The sequence below is a fragment of the Pezoporus wallicus genome, unplaced genomic scaffold (genome assembly GCF_028554395.1).
Source record: "Pezoporus wallicus isolate ANWC-B61680 ecotype Strahan unplaced genomic scaffold, APGP_CSIRO_Pwel_v1 contig_3817, whole genome shotgun sequence".
Lineage (NCBI taxonomy): Eukaryota > Metazoa > Chordata > Aves > Psittaciformes > Psittacidae > Pezoporus > Pezoporus wallicus.
The window spans coordinates 1,641,150-1,650,914 of record NW_026635157.1 but is presented as its reverse complement, the minus strand read 5'-3'; positions in this window follow the sequence as shown (position 1 = coordinate 1,650,914).

Below are 9,765 nucleotides of genomic sequence, written 5' to 3'. Positions count from 1 at the left end.
AAAATGATGAGGGAGTCTAGATTTTATGCTTCTCCTCCCAAGGCTTTGCCTTAATTTTAAAATGTGAAAGGTCATAACACCTTTTTCTCTGATGCCTTACGTTACGTAAACCTTACATTGTTGCTCTTCCTTCATTTCTTCATTCAGGTCTTCCTTGAACTGAGGTGATAATCTTTCCAACATCACAAAAAAAAAAAAGTACTGTATTTTGGTTCTAGTGCTAAAAAATACATTGCCAGTTTTTTCCAAATAAGATATTTTTTTAGTATTTGTATATATTTGTAAATACTACTTTAAATATTATTCATGTTTGTCTTGTAAATGTAAAAATAAATTGCTGTTTTCAACCACAAAATCTTAAAATTCCTATTTATCATCTTAAAAGTTTACTTTTCATGCTCATTTCTCAAATTTTCCAGTAGGCGGTGCTTAAAAATGCTGATTTATTAACAAGGAGCAGATACCCTGGTTTTGTGTAAAATGTACTGAATCCATTCTCCTGCTGCATTCCTGCAGCTTACTTAAAGGCTTTTAGCAGTAATTGCAGATAGTTTCTGAACCAATGCATTCAATGGAGGATTTTCTATGGTCTGAATTTGTGCTGCTGCTGCAGAGCTGACACACTGTCAGCAAAGTGTTTGTGATTCTCCAGCAAGGACTGATCACTTTCTGGAAATGCCTGGGGCTTGGGTGTGGCTTTTCCTTTATTAGTAAGTAGATAACAGACTGGGAAGGCAGCACTGTAGATCTTGCTCTTCGAAGTGGGACAGATGTTCTATACTGAATGGCAACTTTTCCTGCACTTGTTAATTTTCAGTTTGTGACAGCAGTGGTAGAAGCAGTTGAGCCATCCCTCTAGCATTCTGGTTTTATGTGGTGAGCTTAATCCCCTACTCTAAACCTGGGATTTAAAATAAAAGGCTGGGTGAGTTGTATCAAAAACTCTCAAGAATGTAAATCTTTTGTTTATTGAAGTCCACTTACAGATATGCTCAAAATGTGAGAATGACCGGTGGAAGTCTTCCATCCTATTATGCCTTATTCTGGTAATTAGACAATACCACCTTTACCAACCAGGCAAGAACAAGAATGATTTTTGTACAGGAAGTAATGGCCCTCAACTACTGTATATTGGTGTCTGCAGTATTTGTGAGACATGGAAAAGGCAATGGTCAGATGTTTGATACGCATGCAACAACAGTGAGTCTATGAGGCAGAGCACAGACAGACAAATATTAAAAGCAAAAGTTTGCTCATCTGTTACAAGCTTAGCAGGTTTACCTTTTCAGGTTTTGAGTTCACTAAGGGGAACTATTCACTCTAGTAGGCCTAACAATTTGTACACGTGAAGAGCAGCTGCTTTCTGTGTGTATGTTTTGTTTCCTGTTGAAATTTATCTGCTTATGTAGAATTTTGAGAAAAATCCTTTGTTACCTCCAGGTAAGGGGAGTAATCGTACTACATGGCTTCAAGGGGTCACAACTGGAGATGAACAATATGAAGAAATATCATTAACTTCTGAGTGATAAGAGGCAGTTACCTTCTACCTGAAATCTTGTTGGAAAGGTCAGGTTACTTGACCTCTAAGAAAGCTTTAGCCAAGCTGTACTGGGTCTGCTGCTAATCATTATGTTGTTTCTTCTTGTCCAACCATTTTTGTCTTATCCTGACCCTCAGCCCTTTGCCTACCAGCTTTACTGTTAATAATCAAAATAGACATTCAAGATTGCAGTCTTCAACAGGTGAGTGACAGCTCCTTAAGGACCTTGGCCTCACCGATGCTTTCGATTTTCTTATGCAAAGCTTCTAAAGAGAAGCATGGGGATCTGTAGTAGCCTTGCAGCTGTTTCTTCCTTTAGGGTAAACTTGCCCAACAGTTGAAACCTTGCCCAGCAATGCTGACAGTGGACCTGTATGAAAACTGCATCACACTGAAAGCCATGTGATTGTTTGCCGAGTCATAAATACCTTCAGTGAATGGTGTAGGGCAGAAAAAAGCAGAATGGACAATATGTCTCCACCCAGGCACGCTGGCATCTACTGCAGAGTGAGAAAGCAGCTTATCAGCGTGAGGGTGTTGGATGTTAGTACTAATGGGTGCCCCAGACAGCGTTGAGGAGAGTGATTTGTGTGCTAAAGAAAGGAATAGAGTAGTAAATGCAGATCGCTGTTAATGTCTGTGCTTGGCCCATCTTGAACCTGCTTTTGATATGTAATCAACGTGAAAGTTGTACTTAGCACAAGAGCATAGCAGTTGCCATATGGAGATGAGCTGTCTCCAACAACTACATCTGTGCTGCCAAAACCACTTTCAGACTCAACATTTGGCAGCCTCAGTGACACTGCAGGGACACGATAAGCTTCTTGCTCACATTGCATACGCCTTTTAGATCTACGGAGGGTGATGAATACCCACAGGCTGACAGAGTCCCCTGGCTGGCTGATGCAAGAGTACAGATTTCACCCTTATATCTAGGCATTGCTCTGCATGGTGAGGAAGAGTGGGATGCTTCTCTGCTCTGAAAATTCCTGTGGCTAGTAACATTGCCCCCTGGCCTGACCAAGTATGGAGCCAGAATATTCCTTATTTCATCCTGACTCTAGCTGGGAGGCAGGCAGAGAACAGGGGTTTAGGACCCTTTGAAATCCATATTTAACTTCCATGTTTTTCAGCTCTTCTCTCTCTCACTTGTGATGATGTCTTGGAAAAACCTAAGGAACTGCTTGAGATGCTTACAAAGCATTAAAGTCAATCTTAGCTGGCCTACCACAGCTACTAGAGAAACTGGAGACAAGTGTCAGATAACAGTGATTAACCTAATGCTATCATAACTTGTAAAAACAAGGTGAGTTTGTATGCACTTATCCCTGTAAGTTATCCTGCTGCAGCAGCCTTTGTGCTTTGAAGTCAGTGGGACATGGAAGCACCAAAACAGAAAAAAAAACCCAACCAACCTCTTACTACAAATCGGTGACTGCTGGTGCCTTAGCACAGCACACAGCATAGTTGTTCATCTTGGAGGCTGATTTCTGATGTGTGGCATGTGCCAGATATACTGTCGCTAACCAAAGGTTCCACAGAAAGGAAACAACATTTTAGCATGTTGAATGTTTTGTTTGACAAAGAAGTTTAAAACCCAACAATTTGGCAGCCATCACTTTCCACAAAGCTCAGAATATTTAGTGATAAAAAAAGTCAGCCTTGACTCACAGAATTTAAAATAGGAATCTAGATTAAGATTGTGGTAAGAATTCCTTCCCCATCTCCCAAGATATCTACTCCTAGAGCCAAGGCCTGAAAACCCTTTTGATGAAATAATGCTGTAGTACAGATACTTAAAAAACCGAAACACGTTATGCAAAGGGAAAACCACAAGATGGTGCTCTTGAAACACTGCGAGAAGCCCGATTCATTGAATTCCTCCTTGCTGAGTCCACGGAGAGCGTATTTCCTCCACCTCCCCAAGCTATCCATCTAGTTACTATGGTCCCAGGTAATCACGTTAAATCTGCCATTGAAAGAACAAAGCCCCAAACGTGAATTCAGTTACTGATTTTAACTTTTTTTTTCTTTTTCAAACCTACTTGTGTAGGACACGTACACATTTGCTAAACTTAAAAAAACACGAGCCTTCTAAAAAAGTTTTATCCTGCTGCTAAATTCACACGCCTTCTTCAAGGAGTCATTTGCTGCCCTAGAAACGTAACTTTTGTCCACTTTGTGCCTGTGGAGTGACAAGTGGAAAGCAAAGCCACCACTCTAAAGCAGTGGGTGCAAGTCAATCCGTCAAGCCCTCAGCACCAGTCTGGGTAAAGCAGTGAACAGAGCTTTGCCTGGAATTGGACACTGAGTTCCTGATCATCTGAGGTTTGCTGAACACCTCAGCTGCATGGCTGCTGTGGTGTGGCCTGGATGTGTCTCCTGGCAGAAGCTAACGGTGCTGACTTGTAAAATATCTAAAAAGCATAGCATGAATATGCAACTCCTATACAGTGCATCCACTGTGGTTAGCAGGAGCTGGTGTCTTGAGCTGAAATGCCTGAATGTAAGGGCGGACCAGGCAATTAATGGGATAGATCCTTGATTCTGGAATACACTTGTCATGACAGAGAAGATTCCCCCTTTAATACATTTAAACTTTGGAGTAGAGGATAAGATGTTACAGATATGGACAACTGCTGGAATGTGAGTCTTTACCAGAGGATGAAAAAATTGTTGTGTCAAGACCACTTGATTTTAATGTTTCCTTCTTGGAGTGGTTTCTCCTCTGAAGGAATCCAGAGCAATAAAAGGCAAGAGGGGAAAAACAGTGCTGATATTCATAGCATGAAATAAAAGCAGCAAGGGTCCGCTTGAGCCTGTTGGCACATGCAGAAATAGTTGCAAGGTTCAAATGAAGGAACAGACATTCTTGCTTCTGAGATCATAAAGCCACTAGGGGCTTAGCTTCTAGGGTTTAGTATTGCTCTGCTCTTTGCCTTTGGAACTGCTTTCACAGTATTACAGCATCACAGCACAGCACTCAAGCCAAGGGCCTGGGAGGTATTTTGAGAAATTGAGATTTTAAAAAAATGCAATTCGCTATATTTTCTGACTGCTCTGGAGATTTTAGTTTCATGCTGAGGGGATACAAAGAGCCTTCCATAGCCCCTAGCCAGCTGTAATGTCTGGACCAGCCCTGACAACAGGAACATCCCTGAGGATGTCCCCTGGCTTAGCAGGTGCACGGCTGGAGAAAAGGAGGGAACCCTCATCCTTCTCTGCCCCATTTTCCATCTCTAAGTGTTGGGCTAGCTTTTGTGATGGGCCAGAAGTGCTGCTGCCCTTGGCTGGTGGAGCTGTGGCTGCATTGAGTCACAGTGGGGAAAAGTGGGAGGGTCGGGAAAGTTAGCGGGGGTGGGTGTGGCTGTAAGTCCCAAGGTGAGGGGCAGTCTTTGTGCAGGACTTTAGGTAGCTAACATAAGCATGTTGTATGCGTGTATGTTCCTTGAAAAGCAGAAGCTTCTGGACATGTGATGCTATCTTGTAGCAAAACCAGAGAGTAATGGTGAATGCTGGTGTTGCACTAAGTAGCCTAGATACAATGGCTTCCTCAGCCTATGTAGGATCCACGCTGAGTGGATTGTGAAGGTCGGAGCTGGCTCTAAACAGTAGTTATTACATAGAATCATAGAACGGTTTAGGTTGGAAGCGACCTTAAAAATCATCTAGTTCTGAGCCCCACTGCCATGGGCAGGCACATCTTCCACTGGACCAGGGTGCTCAAAAGCCCTGTCCAGCCTGGCCTTGAACACTTCCAGGAATAAGGCATCCACAACTTCTGTGGGCAACCTATTCCAGTGTCTCACCACCCTCACAGTAAGGAGATTTTTCCTCACTTTTCCTTTTTTTCCTCACATTAGCTGTGGGCATATATAGTTCAGGCAGTCCTCAGCTGCTGAGCAGAAGGACCGAGCTCAGAAGACTATTCTGCATGTTGGCAGGAGGAAGTATAGCTCTTCCACAAGTAATTCATGGCAGCTATAGCTTCACATGAGAGACTTAGGAGGGGTACAGCTATGGTGGTATGTCTCCTGTTGCCATCTCCTGCAACTCTTGTTTTCTGCCAGTGTCTCCTGTGTAAGCCCACCAGAGAGCGCAGTGATGAAAGCTCTTTCCAGAGGCTTCGCCAGTAGCTGGCTCATGCATGAATCATAACGCAAACATGATGACACAAGACCTATGAGACTTATGTCTTATGTTTAGTGTCACTTTATGAGGGTCTACCTCGGCTCAGTTAATTACATTGTACAACAGATTTTCGTTAGTCATATATAGATCTAATTTTCAAGATTTTCCCTGGATACCAAATTAGCAGAAAAGACATCAATTGCAATTTGCTTACAAACGTACTTTAAACACCAGCTGCTTGTAAAAATACACATAATGTTTTTAAATTAAAAAGCTCTGTGTTGCCTTAAAAATACTCACAGCAGGCAGCACAATAATATATTTACTCTCTGCAATGCATTTACTTATGTACCCCTCCCTAGCTAAAAAAATAAAATCTGTGTGCAAGTATGAAACCAGAAAGTTTGTGAATTTTTTCATATCCGTGCCATCCCTTATGGCACACAGTGGCTGTGTAATAGGTGATGGTGTTAAACTGCAGTAGGAAAAGCTCACTAAAGCAGGGTAAAAAAAACATGTAAGGTGTCATCTCTTAAAGGTAAGTAAATCAGTGACAATATCACAGGACTCCCAGTCTCTCTGTATACATTTTAGAAAGCGTTTTGGAAAAGTAAGCAGTTCATATTTGTTCTGATCTCCTCACCTGTGTCAAATAGCGGCTATATTCTCAGTATTTGTACACAAGCAAGATAAATGTTATTCTGTTTTAAATATAAAGCAGCAGATATGCAATGCTTGGTCCGTGGCCATGCAGTGGTTCAATTACAAATACAGCTTGGACTTTATGAGTCCAAATTCTGGCACTATGTCTTCTCCTACCCATACTGCTTTTCATAGTAATTAAAGTAGTAAATTAAGAAATACTTTGTGTTTTGTGATACTTGTTTTCATTGCCATATGCACAGAAATTCTTAATTATAAATCAGAAAAACTTTTATTCAGGGAATGATGTTAACAAGGTTCCCATATTCCAGGGTTATCTATATACTTAAATATAGTGTTTATCCACATAAAATTTAGTTAATTTTAAAACAAAATAAATATTTTGTTTGAAAAAATGTTTTAGAAGTAAAATATTATTTTTTGTTCTCTATAAACTTGTGCAATAGGAGTGAGTCAAAGGAAAGATTTCTCCTTGCCTCAGACCCCTTCAGAGAAAAGGGGAGGAGAAACATGCCAGCTTTGAGTTCAATCTGTCTTCCATATTTATTAGAATTTAATAGACATTTCTGTTGGAACTATGCTGAAAGCACATCTGTTGTACAAACCTGTAGTCAGAAAATGGTGAAAGAAAGCTAACCTCTTAAAAAAAAATGATAGTTTAAGCTGGTATGGAAGTGAAAATGGAGTAGTTCCCTTTTAGGCCACTACAAATATCACAGTTTGCTGGTAGCAAGCTGTGTACCTAGCAATAAAAGTTTGAAGGATTAGAAATTACAAGAAGTCAGCGTCTGCTTTGGTTACCATTTTTTAAGTGTTGTTCAAAGCCAGCAAGAAAGCATTTTAAAAATTAACATGGCAGGAAACACAATATGAAAGGCTTCTCCTGAAGACTGCCCTTAAGGGCATGAAAGAAGCTCAATACAGGACTGTGATACACAGCTTGTGGGCAAGAAATTGATCCATAAATCTTTGTAAATTAAGCCAGCGTTTGTGTTACTGAAAAATGGATTTCATCTGCTGGTGAACTCAGAACACTTAATGGCACAATATATCGTCAGTGTGAATTCGGTTTAGTGATGCTTCTGTATTGTCATAGCAGCTGCTGCAAAATTGCCATAAAAATTAGACTTCTTCGGTTGTATTTTTTATGTCCTTCTAGCTTGGATGTGTTTTGCAGGTAATAAGTGTTAACTCTGAGGAGGATTAAAAAGTATCATCATCATTTTTGTACTAAACCTCAGCATCAGTTAATTTTGTATTCAGAGTAGCAGTAACGTAGCTTTTTATTTCTCTAAAATTGAAACAACATGAAAGAAGCATAGAATATATCATTTAGTTGATCTGAGAGATCATAGAATTTAGTTCAGGGAGTGGAGAACAGGCTTTTAGTGAGACCTCCTCATCTCCGAAATGTGCTCAGTGTAATTTTAAATTTGTTGATTTGAAACAATGTGCAATCTTAATGTAGTCTTCTGCTTAATAATTCTTGATTCCCATCACATTATTTCTTCTATAATAAGGACAAATTTAAATACTTTCAAGAATATTTTGCTGTCTTTCAAGCTAAGACTTTCTGAATCTGCAGGCTCAACCTTTCACTCTTACTCAGTGACCACTGGGGAATGATTACAAAGGAAAAACTAATTTGAAACAGCACATAAAAGTTCTAGTAAACTTTTCTGCACCATAGAGACTGAGAAATTATGATGAAATGGAGCAAAATTTGAAAAAGAAGTTTGATATTTGCTACTGTGTCTGTCAGTGTAATTTCCAAATCACACATGCTTGTGATATTAAACATAGTACGACTGGAAAGAGGTCTGAGTTGAGGTCTGAGTCAAGGTCTGATCCCTCCTTAACTACTAAGTGACTAAGTGACTACTACTAAGAGATTCTTATAACTTCTAAAACTAGTTCTCAGGTAGCTCTTTCGCCTCCAGTATGAGTATGGGATGAGAACACATCTGTAAAGCCTTTCTCTTTCTATTTTTCCAAACAGACTTTTGATTTTTCTGCCCTGCTCTGAACTAGCAGGAAGCATGATAGGTCTTATCCAAAACCAGGCATGTAACTGAGTTAACACCAACCTGAATGCATGCTGGTGGGTCAAGGATTGCCCCTTGGTTTTACTCTTCACACTAGTAAGACCGCAGTGACATCTATGAACACATGTATCATGTTCATCCCGTTTTCCTCCTGTCCCATCATTCACACATATAGGCACTGAATACACAAGTCTGCTGCTCTTATCTTACTTACATCACTCTAACACACAAAGTTCACAGCAGGAATACTGAACATCCCTTGTTGTTAGTTTCTTCAAAGACCCAGGATGATAAAAGACTTGGTTTCCCTTTTGGACTGGATCATGATGGGAGCAAACAAGAGCTGTGCTTGAAAGAAAATGCTAAGTACCTTTGTACTCCCCCATTTCTGGACACCCTGAGGCAGATAGGAGCAGGCTGGCAATGAACAGCACTACTCTCCAGTGTTGTCAAGGGCAGTGAGGTAGAAACAGCAGCTCTTCTCCACTCCAGCCACTTTCTCCCAGACAGCAAGGGAAGTGAAGCCACCCAGCTTCACACCAGAGGAGCTGTGGTGTCCACCTCATCTTCTGCAGCAGCCGGAGACTACTGTTTTGAAAGGCTTTTAAAAAAACCTTAGTCAGCACTTTGACATCACAGCAGAGAAGACAGCTGTTTTCTTACCGGCGGTCTGTGGGGATTTAAACCAGCAGGTGAAAGCAGACACACATGTAGCCCTTGATCTCTGGCCATGGCAGAGCTTGAGCTTGGTGGTTTCAGCGGAGGCTTGCGTAGATCTTTCTTGTGGAAACTCTCGCTGATACAATCTTACAGAACCTGTTAGAGAAACTCAGTGATACTGACAGTTTTTCTTTCCTGCTGAAAGGTTTGCTATAAAAAGCATCGGAGTTTATGTCATTTGCGCCATGACGCATTCTTGCTTCTAACCTTGGCCCCGATTTCAAGCTTGCTACTGTAGCAATTGTCCAACTTTGGGGTATCTTTATAGCTATGCTCTATTCTTTGCACTGCTACAAGTGCATACAAAATCAGATCTAATTTCAGTAACTTTGAACTTCAGTTTCCATGATGCCAACAACAATACCAGTACCCATGCATGCATCTAAAGTAAGGGTCCTCTGCTAAAGAGGAGGAAGGCGAAGAAAAGATCTTGAAATAAAGGAAGTACCAAAGATTTTTTCCTTTCATTAGGTACTTGTCATGCATAAAAATTTCAGCTCCTATTTTGCAGTCAGTTCCAGCACAGTGTTCCTATGTTATTGTTTATCATTAATTTCCAATATTCATCTGAGAAAGTTATCAGAGTTCAGCATGAGAAAATATCATTGATTTAATCTGTTTATTGATATATTTATGACCTCTTTTTAAAACACACATATTTCTGGA